This window comes from Setaria italica, chromosome IX (assembly GCF_000263155.2).
Source record: "Setaria italica strain Yugu1 chromosome IX, Setaria_italica_v2.0, whole genome shotgun sequence".
Classification (NCBI taxonomy): Eukaryota; Viridiplantae; Streptophyta; class Magnoliopsida; order Poales; family Poaceae; genus Setaria; species Setaria italica.
This window is the reverse complement of record NC_028458.1, coordinates 27,981,314-27,995,516: the sequence shown is the minus strand read 5'-3', so window position 1 is coordinate 27,995,516 and position 14,203 is coordinate 27,981,314.

Genomic DNA, 14,203 nt, shown 5'->3' with positions numbered 1-14,203 from the left:
GATTCCTAGCTGGATAACTAGTGATAAAACCAGAACAACAGGTAAAACCTAAAATTCTAGTAAATATCGATAACTGATGAATAAATCTAAACGAAACGACAGCGATGCGCCCGAAGTTAAAGCTTAGAAATTATTCGATAAGCGGAACTTACAAGATCGGCCGGAGGTCAAGTTGATGCAGCCCCGCCAACCCGTACGAACTCGTGAAAAAGAGAAAAGTATTGGCGAAGTCGCCGACTTGAAAGTAAGTATGAGGAAATAGTAGTTTGTTGTATTGAGTTGATGATGATTACAGATCTACAAGGGTGGCTATTTATAGCTCGTTACAAACGACTTCTTATCCGATTAGAACTCTATCCCTAAATTTAAATAGAAAACGAATATTTACAAGTACGATTTGTACTAGGTCGATTATCACACTTTTCATGGGCTGATTCCCTCTTCATCTTCACAATCCTCTTGAGGCCCACACCGGCCCAATTATTCCAGCCTCCTAATCGGCCGATTTCTATTCACCTCATCGGCAAGGGACAACCGATTAGGACCCACATGTCGAGGGGTCAGACTACTCCGACCCTGGGATCTAAGGTCGGACGAGGCGGAGATCCTCCCTTGGAGGGTTGGGCGCATCCGATCCCAGTCCTCAGGGGTCGGGCGAGGCGGAACTCCAAAGGTCAATCGGCCGATCCATAACTGTAGCACCAATCGGCCGATTTCCAACCGCCATCCCTGTGTCTCGCCGTTTCTTCTGATTTCTTCTTCCCCTGACGCCGATCACACACGTGTCAAAATCTGGCGTCAACAGGTTGTTTGCCCTCTAGGTCTGGAGGTACAAAAGATACATGCGTGTCCCAATGACTGTATCCTCTCTCGCTATGAGGAATATGAGAAATTGGAGGCTTGTCCTGTGTGTGAAGCGCTGCGTTATAAGATTAGGCAAGATGATCTCGGTGATGTTGAGGGGCAGGCCAGCAAGAAGAAAGTTCCTACGAAGGTAATGTGGTATTTCCCTGTAGTACCACACTTGAAGTGTTAGTTCAAAAATAAGGCATATGCAAAGTTGATGTGTTGGCACAAAGAAGAACGTAAGCAAGATGAAATGATCAGACACCCCGCTGATGGGTCCCAGTGGAGAACAGTTGATAGAGAATTTTCCGAGTTTGAAAAGGATGCAAGAAACATACGGTTTGGTTTAAGTACAGATGGATTCAATCCATTCGGTGAGTTCAGTGGTGGTCGTAGCACTTGGCTTGTGATCTTATGTATGTTCAACCTTCTGGCCCTGGATGTGCATGAAAAGGAAGTTCATTATGATGCCGGTAATTATCCAAGGTCCAAAACAACCTGGCAACGATATTGATGTTTACCTAAGACCATTGGTTGCTGAACTTTTACAATTATGGAAGGAAGAAGGTGTACATGTGTGGGATGAGGATAAAAAGGAGACTTTTAATCTATGAGCATTGTTGTTCGTAACCATCAATGATTGGCCGGCGCTTGGTAATATGTCCGGACAGACAAACAAGGGATATCGAGCCTACACGCACTGCTTAGATGATACTTACAGCATATATTTGAAACACTGTAGGAAGGTCATATATACAAGCCATCGTTGATTATTTCATGCTAAGCACCCATTAAGAAAGAAAGGGAAGCATTTTGAAGGGGAGGAAGAAAAACATACTGAGTCCGTTCACCGTAATAGTAAATGTGTATTTTCTATGATAAAGGATGTGAGGATAGTCTTGGGCAAGGGCTCTGATAGCCAACCTGTTCCGAACGTCATGGATGGACATGCAACCATGTGGAAGAAGAAGTCTATATTTTGGGAGCTACCTTATTAGGAATTCCTTGATGTCCGTAATGCAATCAATGTGATGCACCTGATGAAAAATCTTTGCGTGAATGTGCTTGGCTTCCTCGGTACATATGGAAAGACAAAGGATACAATTGAAGCACGTCTGGACCTGAAATATATGAAACAATGAGATGGCCTACATCTGAAAGAGAGATGATGGACATTACTTGCATCCTGCTAGTTACACTCTCAGCAAGGAAGAGAAGGAATGCATGTTTGAGTGCTTGAATAGTATTAATGTCCCATCAGGCTACTCCTCAAATACATAGGGAATAATAAATATTAAAGAGAAGAAATTCAAAAATCTAAAGGCCTATGACTCCATGTCCTGATGACACAATTGCTGCCTGTTGCACTGAGGAGTATTCTACCAGAGAATCTGAGAATGGAAATCGTGAAGCTATGTGCATTTCTCAACGTGATTTCTCATAAGGTAATCCATCTAAACAACCTACTAAAGCTGCAGAATGACGTAGAGCAATGCCTTGTCAGCTTTGTGATGGTCTTTCCACCTTCCTTCTTTAATATCATGACCCACCTTCTAATCCACCTTGTTGAAGAGATTTTTGTTCTCGGTCCTGTATTTCTACATAATGTGTTCCCTTTCAAGAGGTTTAGGGCCGTTCTGAAGAACTATGTTCGTAATTGTGCCCATCCAAAAGAAATTATCGCAAAGGGCTATGGAAAAGAGGACGTCATTGAGTTTTATGTTGACTTTATTGATGATCTATGTTCGATTGGAGTCCTTGTATCACGCCATGAGGGGAGACTCAAGGGAAAGGTCATACTAGGGAGGAAAGCTCGAATGGACATTGATGAGAGTACATTTCGTAAAGCACACTTCACGGTCCTGCAACAATCATCCCTAGTGACTCCATACTTGGAGGAGCACAAGACCATTGTGCGGTCCTCAAACTAGGGGAAGATTGAGGCCTAGACTACACGTCATCATATTGACACTTTCACCTCTTGGTTGCGGTAATGACTGATGGGTAATGACACGATTGAAGAGCACCTAGCAGGGTTGGCTAGGGGTCCATCTATCTCAATATTGACATTCCAAGGATACGACATAAATGGATACACATTTTACACGACAGCCCAAGACCAAAAGAGCACAAACCAAAATAGTGGTGCCCGTACAGATGCAATAGACAAAAATGGAAAAAAAATACATATACTATGGTGTCATTGAGGAGATATGGAACTCAACTATGGACCTTTGAATATCCCTCTGAAAATCCCTCTGTTTCGGTGCCAATGGGTGGAACTTACTGGAGAAGGCGTAATGACAAACAACTATGGAATGACAATGGTGGACCTCAACAAGATTGGATAGAGACACGAACCATTCATCCTAACCAATGATGTGACTCAAGTTTTTTAATGTGAAGGACATGTCAAGTGTCGGTGTTTTAGACCGGCAACTCGCCTAGTGTCGTTGTCAAGATTAGCGGGTCAAGACTTAGACTAGTAAATTTCTTTTATGCACGTAAGGCTTCGGATGGTGGCGTGAGAGACACGGGGTTTAGATTGGTTCGGGCACGGGAATGCCCTACGTCTAGTATCGGGAGCTGCTCGTGTTGCCGACGCAGGGTTCTGTAGTAGGGGTTACAGGAGTGCGAGAGAGGGAACTGGTCCCAAGTCCCTTGGATGTGCCCTAACGCTCTAGCAGGGTGCGCTCGTGCGTTCTGTTGTCTAGGGAGTGTTATGGTGTCTTGAGTTGTGCGTTCTTTCTCCCTTGTCTCCGGCCCCTGATTCCTCTTTTATAGTATGAGGAGGCCACCGATGTTACAAGTGAGACCGAGTGTGGGGAGCAGTAAAAAGAATAATGCAAAAAGGGGGGGGGGAAACAAGTCCCCAGGTCGCCGGCGTCCTCACCGGCCTTCGGCTTCTACCGGCGCGTTAGCCGGAAAGGGGTGGCGGCCGCTGCATCCTATCGACGGCCTCATCGGCGACTGTAGCCGCCGGACGCGATGATGGCATTTTGTCGTGACCCCCGTGTCCGCTGGGGGAGGCGGCGGATCTTGCTATCCTGCTGATGGCTTGCGGAGGGCGGACGTCGCATCCCTGCCGCTGGGCGCGCGGGGCACGAGAGCAGGCGAGACTTCTTCCTGCCCTAGGCGGTGCAGCTAATGAGTGCCCTGTGGCCAATCAGAGAAGGTCGCAGCCACTGTAGCAGGTACCGTGCAGCCGTGCATGGGTACCTGCGATGGGTTGTGTGGAGGCGCGGAGATCCTTTCTTCTGACAGCTTTGCGGCGCATTTATGGTGGATCGACAGGGGGACCCATGAGATCCACGCCAGAGGCGGATACTTGTTTGGTGGGCCTAGGCCAGCCCGACCCTTTATGCTTGGGGTAAGGTGAAGCGGAGGTCTGCGGTGGGGGGTCGGATACTCCGACCCCGGTCCTGCGGTCGGGCGAGGCGGAGGTTGGTTTCGCGGGGGTCGGGGACGCCTGACCCTAGGACGCCGGGTCGGGCGAGGCACAGCATGATCCTTGCTCCCCGTGTTGGGCCAGCGCTGGCCTTGTTACCTCAGGTGGGCCTGGGCCTTTACGTTTTGTCGTCTCCATGGGCTTGGGAGGAGTCATTAATATTTCCCCCCGACAGTAGCCCCCAAGCCTGTGGTGGAGCAGGGACGCTCCTCTAGAGGCTGTTGTCATCGCCAACGGGGAGTCTTCATGGTTGATCCAGGATGGGAGGTGTTTCTTGGGTGGCTCGATCGAGGGGGTTAATTAGGTGACGCACCCTGTGAGCAACTCGGCATGGGAGGACTTCTCGTCGGCCCCTTTCGCTCGCGAGCCTTAAGTCGAGACCACCCGCGTTGCCTTAGGATGCGAGGCCAGCCCCCGACCCCTGCACGTTGCAGGGGACCGGTCGGGAGGCTGGGTCGACTTTTGTGCGTTACCCCTCAAGCGTCCGTTCGTTGGGATGGAGGGGGCGAGCCGTGCCACGCTATCCTCGTCGGACGAACCGTGGTGCTCATTGACCTGCTATCGGGCAAATTCGAGTGGGGCCCCAGTCCCCGTTCGGGGGGGTCCGGCTTGGGCCAAGCTGGTGGCGTGCCCGAGGTTCCGATCGGCCAGTTCATATAGTTCCTTCCGGGGGCTCGTTGCCTTCCTTCAGGGAAAAACCATGAATTGTAATGCCGGTTCGGACTCGAACGTGAGATTGAGACGCCCTGGGCTATCGCGCGCCTGGGTGATGGTCGCTTGCGGACCCGTCTCTTCTCACCCCTCGATTGGGGGCAACCTGGAGCGGTTGTCGAACCCATGGTGGGCCACCTTCGAACTCCTCGACCGTAATGGGCCGTGGGGGCATTTTTAGCCCCGTATCCCTTTCTTACCTTTTGGTGGGCCTTGGGCTGGACGTGGATGGAGGCCGTGTCTTGGGCTGGATGCGGAGGGAGCAGTGCCTTGGGCCGATCGTGGGGGATGTCGCGCGCGTATCTCTGGGAGGTGAAGCGGTGGAGGGCACCGACTCGCGAATCGAGGGAGGAGGGGATGTTTCTGCTGCCGGCCGTGCGCACGGTTTCCGAAAAAGAGGCAGGCGTGGTGGAGCATACTTGGCGCCGCATTTATGGTGACGAGGGCGTCTGTTCCGCTCCCTCCTCGCCTTTCCTATAAATTGGAAACCTCACCTCGCCGGTTCCGCCCGCTGTCTGCTTTCAAGCTTTTTTGCCTCCTCGCGCGCCCTTAGCTCTCCTGCACCCGCTTCATCTTCCTCCGCCCCGCGCCGCACCCTTTCCCCTCATCCCCCGTCGATCCTCTTTCTCTCCAGCGATGGGATCTTGGGCGCTTTCCCACTTTGGCCCCTCGCGCGCTGAGGACCTAGTGAGGAGGGGTCTCCTCTGCGAGAGGACGGAGGCGGGCGAATGGGAGCTTCCGGGGATGGAGCAGGCGCTGACGCTGCCTGCCGGCTATGTCATCTCCTTCGCCCACTTCCACGAGAGAGGTTTTGCGACTCCGCCGAGCCTCTTCTTCCGCGGGCTTCTGCATTAATACGGGCTTGAGCTGCAGCACCTCAACCCCAACGGGATTCATCATATCACGGCGTCCGTCACGTTGTGCAAGGGGTTCCTAGGCATCGAGCCCAACTTCTCGCTGTGGAAATACTTCTTCACCGTCAGCCTGTACCAGAAGGCAGGGAAGACGGGGAGCCAGCAGCGGTCGCCCCCGGTGCCGATAGGGTGCACCGGAATCCACCTCCGTCATACCCGTGCCAGGGAGTACATGGCAATGAAGACCGCAGTGTCCCACAAGGGGTGGCACCAGCAGTGGTTCTACGTGAAGAACTACTCCGACTCCCCCTTGCCGGCGTTCACCAGCCGCATCATCGAGGTAGCGCCGGAGGTGTGGGCGTATGGCCCAGTTGACAAGGAGAAGAAATGGATCCATGGCCTGCGCAGGCCATCGAGCACCTGAAGGGCCGGGGGTTGACCGGAGCCGAAGTTATCGGGGTGTACCACGCCCGACGGGTGGCGCCGCTGATGCTCCGGGTTTGCTCGCTTGCCGAGATGGCCCCCGGTGCGCCGACCGACGGCACCGCCCTTGCGATGGGTGCGCTCGCCGCCTTCGAGATCCGGCGGCAGATTCGGGAGGCGCTGGAGGACAAGGGCGCCGACTACCCATTGCCCGGGCACCCTCCGATGCGCCCGGACGAGGACTTCGTCGACCTGGCAAGGAATTTGTGCGTGAACCTTCTTTTTTCGTGTTTCTTGGTTCGCTGCTCTGATGCGGGGCCTTTTTGTGTCTGCAGGGTAGCTTGACCCGGGTCGTGGACTCGCGCCCGCTGGTGCCGGAGGACGCCGAGCGGCGGCTTCAGAACCGTCTCCTTGCTGAGAAGCAGAAGCGCCGCAAGGACAAGGAGACAGTGAAGAAGAAGAAGAAGGCCGCTAAGGAGTTCCAGTAGCGGCGGCGAGGACAGGTCGTGTCGGACGACGATGACGATGAGGAGAATGATGAGGAGGATGACGACAAGGAGGAGGAGTTTGTTCATTCCCCCCGGTCGGGCGTGCTCGTTATTCGGGAGACACGCTCCCAAACGGCCGTGAGGGATGAAGCGGACGAATCGTCCGCCCGGGGCTTGATCCCGCAAAGTTCTGGGGTCGGCGCAGAGCGCCCCTCAGGGGTCGGCGCGAGGTGCTTCCCAGGGGGCGGCGCGGAGCACCCCCCAAGGGTTGGTGCGGAGCACCCCTCAGGGGTCGGCACGGAGCGCTCCCCAGGGGTCGGTGGAGCCCACCCTCAAGGGGTCGACGGAGCCCGCTCCCCAGGGCTCGATGGAGCCCGCCCCCACCCCTGCGCCCGCGGCCGAGGAGCAGAGGAGCGGCGACAAGCGGCCGCTGCCGGTCGCCCCGGGGTTGACGTCCGGCTCGGAGGCGAAGCGCGCACGCCGTCCTTGCGCTGGGGGAACGTGAGTTGAATTCCTTTGCGAACCTCATTCCCTTCCATGCGTTGTGTTTGTTTTCGCTAATCTCTGTTGACTGTTATGCAGCGCCGCCCCTCGAGGCCTCGTCCCGCAGCTGGCGCCCAAGAAGGCGCTGCGGGTGTTGTCTGCCCCTGCGGGGCGCACCGCGGCCCCACCTGTGGAGAGCGGCGGGGTCCCTGGTGAGGTCGCAGGTCCCACCGTGGAGGTGGCCCCCGCGGCGGCAACCGATGGAGTGGTGCCGCCGCCGGACACGGGAGAGGGCGCAGATCCCGCCCCGCCTTCGGCTCCTTCGGCTGACCCCGCGGAGATCCTTTCTTCTGACAGCTTTGCGGCGCATTTATGGTGGGATCGACAGCGGGACCCATGAGATCCGCACCCGAGGCGGATACTTGTCTGGTGGGCCCGGGCCAGCCCGACCCTTTATGCATGGGGTCGGGCGAAGCGGAGGTCTGCGGCGGGGGGTCGGATGCCCCCGACCCCGGTCCTGCGGTGGGGCGAGGTGGAGCTTGGTTTCGCGGGGGTCGGGGATGCCTGACCCTAGGACACTGGGTCGGGCGAGGCGGAGTGTGATCCTTGCTCCCCGTGTTGGGCCAGCGCTGGCCTTGTTACCTCAGGTGGGCCTGGGCCTTTACGTTTTGTCGTCTCCATGGGCTTGGGAGGAGTCGTTAATATTTCCCCCCGACACCTTGGGAGTACCCAAGGTGGTCTTTTGTGCAGCAGGTGTCGTCGAGAATCAAGGAGTCGATGGTGATGAAAGGAACACGATTTAGACAGGTTCAGGCTACTGGATCGCGTAATACCCTACGTCCTGTGTGTTGGTTGTATTGATCTTGTTCTTCATTGTCTGGAGAGGGTTCCTGCCCGCCCTTATATAGTCGGGGGAGCAGGGTTACAGGGTAGGAATCCTAGTCGAGTACATTACAGAGTCTTACTCTAACTCGGTAGAGTAGTTTCCTTTGGACACGACTAGTCTTCCGGAAGTCCATGAAGCCTACGCGCCCTGTAGAGTAGTATTCATGTCCGAGTAGGTTTTGGGTACGTTTCCTTGATTGGGTCCGTACAAGTCTTCTTGTGGGCCCGAGGGTGCCAAGCTGACAAGCCCCCAAGTACTTTGTAGTCAAGAGGAACAGCTCCGAGTGTTTGAAGATGTCATCCGAGTTCCTCCTGGTGCTTCTCGAGTACTTCTCGATGTAGCCAACCTTCAAGTACCGGAGCTGTCGCGTGATTGGAAGGTACTCTTAGCAGTTCCCGATGTTTGCTTTGAGTAGTCTGTCTCGAAGAATCAGGCTGAGGGTCAAACTTGTAATTTCGCTTTGACTTATCTTAGTCTTCAGAAAAAGAAAACTTTATCCAACGGGTACGGTATACGCAGCCCCCGAGCAATTTGATGACTACTTGTAGTTCCCATCATATACACAACTGCTAGTGGCACGGTGATGGCCCATGCAGGTGAACCCGAATCTTGTGCAGTTGTGACAAGTCCACGGGTGGAATCCGGAAATGTTGTTGATATAATAGGGGGCCCAGTGCTAATTATTGGCATGCCTATAGCAGATCTGCAATTTGCGCCCTTTTTGCAACCCTAGCGCCGCTGCTCCTGTTTGCGCCGCCGCTACCATTGTTGCCCCGCCCAATCTTTTGAAGAGGAATCACTACGGCCTTTTTCTCTCCCTTTATTCCTCAAGATTAGTTGATGCGTACCAAGAAGATGGGCAAGAAACCTGAGAAGATCCAGGGGGAGACCACGACCACCAGAAAGTTGTGATCCAGATCCAAGAAGGGTAAAGAGCCCGAGTTGCCCGCGCCCAAGTGTGACCCAATGAACCATACTGCACCACCGCCTCCTGGGGTCACCTGGCAGCACTCTGTGATGAAAAAGCCGGCGGTTCAGGCCTTGGTTGATGCAAAGTTTCTCCAACCAAAGGTGGAGCTTGAGTGGAGGCCTGCATATGGAAATGCATGGCAATTCGAAGAACACCCCAAGGAGGCGGTGATGCTGGCTCACTTTGTCGAGAGAAGCCTGGCAGTGCCTACCTCTGACTTCTTCAGAGGTATTCTCGAGTATTATAATCTTCAGCTAGTCCATTTGAATCCGAATGGTGTGCTGCATATGGCTATCATTGTACACCTATGCGAAGTGTACTTGGGTGTTTTGCCTTGTCTGGATTTGTTTAGGAAATTGTTTCGGTGTAAACCACAACCCAGCGCGACTAGGACAAAAGTCTTTGGAGGAGCTAGGTTTCAGTTGAGAAACTCGGGTGCATATCTTGAGTACGATTTGCCCGATTCCCATGGTGATTGGAAGAAGAGGTGGTTTATATTGGCAACCATGATCCTATCTTGCCAGTAGTCACCGGCCATGCTCCAAAACATGCGGACAACTGGGTGACTAAGCCTAAGGATACCCATGAGATCACCGACTTGTTGTCGCAGATTTCCGAGTTGAGATCTTTGGGGTTAACTGGGATCAATGTAGCTGCTAGTTTCCTTAAGCACAGAGCTCAGCCCCTGCAGCAGCGTGCCCAGCACAGAGTTCAGCCCCTGCAGCAGCATGCTCACTAGGGCTTCGAGTACACGGGTTTTGATGACCCGTCACGTATGTGCCCTGAAGACGTATCAAGGAGTGTCAGTACTCCCAAGAGTCCTCCGGCAGTTGAACGGTTGGTATGGGTCAGCAAAGGTATTTTTGCTTTTCTATGTTCATTTTGTGTAGTCAAATATATAGTCGGTTGATTTGACAAGTAGTACTTTCCGAGTAACAATGTTGTATTGTGGTTTGTAGTCCTGGGTGGTGCTTGGTTTTTTGCCCACGCCGTATAAGGATAAGGAGGTAGCTGATGGTAATAATGAAGATTCTCCTTCCACTCCTCCAACTAAGAAACACCAAGTAGTGCGGAAGAAACCCGCTACACAGTATGCTGCGACTGCTTCAGACTTGACTCCCGATGAGTCGCGAGGTACCAAGGTACGTGCGTTGTAATTGTTTGAGTACTTTGAGTTTCTTGTTGACTTAGTCATATTGCTTGTAGAACACTGATGATGTTAGTCTGTGTGTTGAAAAGGCCGCCGACTTGACTTTTGGTGATGATGAGGCTACTTCTGCTGAAGTAGTCATGATTTCCAGAGATGCGGCTGCGAGTGTCACGGCTATGGAAGGGCTGCTCGTGGAGGAGCCGTCAAACTTAGGGTCAGCAGCCCCCGAGCTGGGAACCTCTGAGCTGGAAGCCCCTAGGAAGGCTACTAACCCAGTAGGTGATGAGGCCACGGCTTCTGAGGTGGCGGTTGCTGTGAAGACACCGGAAGTGGCTGTTGATGCCTCGTTTCCTGAGGATATTACCAGTGGTGAGTACGCGGTTTGTTCTGATAGTCGTGCGTACGTAGTCTCAACCTTGGTTCTTTCAGGACTTGGTGAGAATGTGGAGGACTTTCCTCCCGTGGCCCCTGTGGAGCCAGTACCAAGTAACTAGTCGGTGGTAGTCGAAAAGAGGTGTGTTCGTCTGCCGTCGGGATCAGCCCAGTAAGGACTTGTGTAGTATTTTCTTTTCATGATTTTTGTACTCTGTAGCTGGATGATAATCATGTGACTTGATCGATCAAGGGATGCCGAAGACATTATTCCCGTCGAGGTGGGGGCTGAGGTTGAGGCTGGTCCGTTGACTACCTTTTCTGGGCCCATAGTCGACTTAATTATGGAGGGTGATGCACCTGAGATCGAAGATGCAAGTCTCTTGGGTGCTACCATGAATATGCTGTAGGAGGTCATCTACTCAGTGGAAGGTCCTACAGTCCCCGAGAGTTCTAAAGGTGTGCTGCCTACAGCGGCTAAAGTTGCGTTGACTGTGAGCGCGACTGGTGTTCAGGCCTTGGCACCGGTTGTTGCGATAGGAGTAGGCGAATTTGGCGCAATAGGTATGTTACTGGAGTAGAGATGTTTTTTGAAGGGGAGTTCCCTTGTACCTAGTAGCTAACCTTGATTTTTCTTGTCAGGGTATGTTGTGAGTAAAGAGCCAGAGCCTTGAGTTGCCAAGAGCACTAGGGGTCCGGTACTCGAGCTGCCACCAGAGTCGGAGATCAAGAGAGCTATCCAGAGCTTTCAGGTGTGTATAACCCATTTTCTTTGATTAATTATATTTTGACAAGCTTTGATGATTGTGTTGTGTTGTTGTACGATCTGTATGATAAGGCCTAGAAAAATACTCGAGCTCTTCAGGAGCATAGTGTAGCCGCACAGCGGGTAGTGCAATTGGAGTAAGAATGTCGCCGTCTTACAGATTCCTTGCTAGTTCATAAGGAGGCCACTAAATCTTTTGCTATTGAAAGGAATGATCATGAAGTCCTTCAGGAGTGGCTGGAGAATCGCTATAGATCTTTGAATCAAAGATATCAGGGTGAGTACTCATAGTTGTTGAGTATGTTTAATCATAGTCGTAGATTCTTCTCTGATTAGTGTGTTGCTTGACGCGAAGCTCAAAGGCAAGGAGGCCGCTACGAGTAGCCAACTACTTGACTGGAGAAATGCCCACGACCAGGTAGCCAATGAGGTTGTCCGTCTTAGGGCATCACTAGCTGAAGCTCAGGCGGCTTATGAGTGTGAGAAGGATAGAAAGGATCGGATGGGAGTGATGCTGGCGTTGGCTATGATGTCCTGTAGACGCCATGCTAGAGCTGTGGAGAGGCTGGAAAGTGATCTCTAAGAGTTGACTAGTGCTGCTCAAGACGCAGTCAACGCCATTGTTCCACCCGAAGATGATGCTGAGCCTCGCTCTCTAGTCGAGAGACTAAGAGCTGCCCCGGGTAGAGTTGCTGGACTATGTAAGACTGTCTGCAAGCAAGTCCTTGTAGTGGTCAAGTCGTATTACCCGAGGGCAAACTTGTCGGCGGCTGGAGACGGAATTGCCTGGGACTGCACAGAGGATGCCTATGTGCAGTATCTTGAGGAGCCTGAGCCCATTGCGGCAAGGATGACCGAGTTCATATCTTTGGAAGAACCCTAGTCATTTGAACTCGTGTTGTATTTTTTGCTGAACACTTGTGGTTGTACTCAAACTCAGTCATGTATCTTGCTTTGAGAAATTTAAATTCTGATATAATCGATGATCTTTGTTGGTTGATCTCGTAGTTGGGAAAACAATATCCAAGTAATCGAGTAGTCATAGTATCTGGTGTGGTCTTCAATTATTGGAGTTGCTGGTGAGGGTACTGTAGCAATTATTGCTTTGTACTTAAGAGGGTGCACGGGTACACTGTTCACTTTTTTCCGTTATGCTCAGTGTGGTCACATGCGTGGAGTTAAGTCGTCTGTCTGACCCTTGTCAATGTCTTGTCCTAATCGTCACGAGCAGGCTGGAATTGCAAGTAGTAGGCAGTTGCAGCCCTTCGGCTATAAATGAGCCCCTAGGTACTCGACCAGGGTCATGCCCTTCAGTATAGCGATGGCTTGCTTCAGGTTAATGTTGTTTGATAGTAGAGAGCTTCCAATGAGCGCCTCGGTGCAAGAAGATTCCTCGTAGATTAGAGCTACCTTCCCTCCATAGACTCTGACGCTCGTAGGGATAGCCGCGATGCTAGAAGAATCCTCGTAGGAGGGTTTGCTGTGTGCCTCATCTTGCAACTTGTGATCCAACTCAGTCCACGCTGGAACTCGTGGGTGAAGGATGATGAGCTCTGCGGTCTTTATCCAGCTCCCTGATTAGAGGTGGAGGTGTAGCATGTGGTAAGGACCTGTGCACTAAAGTTGTCCAGGGAGTAGCTTTGGGGAGTGCACTTCATCTTCCTGGTGCTTTTCTTCCTGATCTTGCATCGGGTATTCATCCTGTCGCCGTCGAGGGAGCGACGGTGAAGGAGTACCTGGCTTCCGGTTGTCAGGGGGAGGGATCAGGGTACAACTGCCTATTGCGCAGCTTCCTCGTGTGCAGGCCCTGCCTTTTGACACTGCTTGCACCTTGGTAGTCGGGCAGTTGCTAGGCTCGTGTATCCTTGTGATATAGTAAAAGCTTGGGACTTCTGTTCTAACTGCCATTAGTTTCTTGCAGTCATTGTTGTGCTATTGTGTTGTATTTTGTACACCCTGACTTCATTGGGTAGTCGATTGTAATCCTGCGGAGTTTCGTTAACGCGAAAAATGCAAGTATGAAGTGAGTTTGAGTACTCCTTGACTGATGGTTGTGGCAGTCTTGTGCCTTAGAAGAACGAATGACTAGCGCTGTAGCCGTGGCTTGTTATCATAGAGCGCCCAGTAAGTGGAATGACTTGAGTCATGGCTTTGTGAAGCCGCTTAGTCTTGTAGAGACGAGTCGGCAAGAGAGCATTGAAACTTGTAGAGTTGAAGAGCTTGAGTGGCTGTGAATAGCCGTCGAGTTGTGATAACTCGAAGAGACTTGATGCAAACAAGTCGAGAGCGGAGCGTTGGGGCTCATAGAGCTAAAGAGCTCGAGTGGCTGTGAATAGTCGATGAGTTGTGATAACTCAAATAGACTTGATGGAATCAAGTCGAAGGCGGAGCGCTGGGGCTCGCAGAGCTGAAGAGCTCGAGTGGCTGTGAATAGCCGAGCGGAGGCAAGGATAGTGTTTGTCAAAGATCTTTGTTGTTTAATAAATTGTGGGTGAAGACCCGAGTATATGTCTTGTAGTCTGCTATGGGTAGTAGCGACATAGATGCTCTATATTCTAAGAGTTTGGTATTTCTTAGCCTGAGAGTTCCTGTAGTCGGTACGATCCAGGCCCTGTGACCTTGGATATGACGTAGGGACCTTCTCATGGCGAGTTGAGTTTGTGCAGCCCTGATATGTCTTGAATGCGTTTGAGGACCATGTCACCCACATTAAAGGAACGTTCCTTGACATTACGGTCGTGATAGCGTTGTAGCGCATCGAGATATCTGGATGACTGAACAAGTGCTGCACATCTTATTTCTTCCA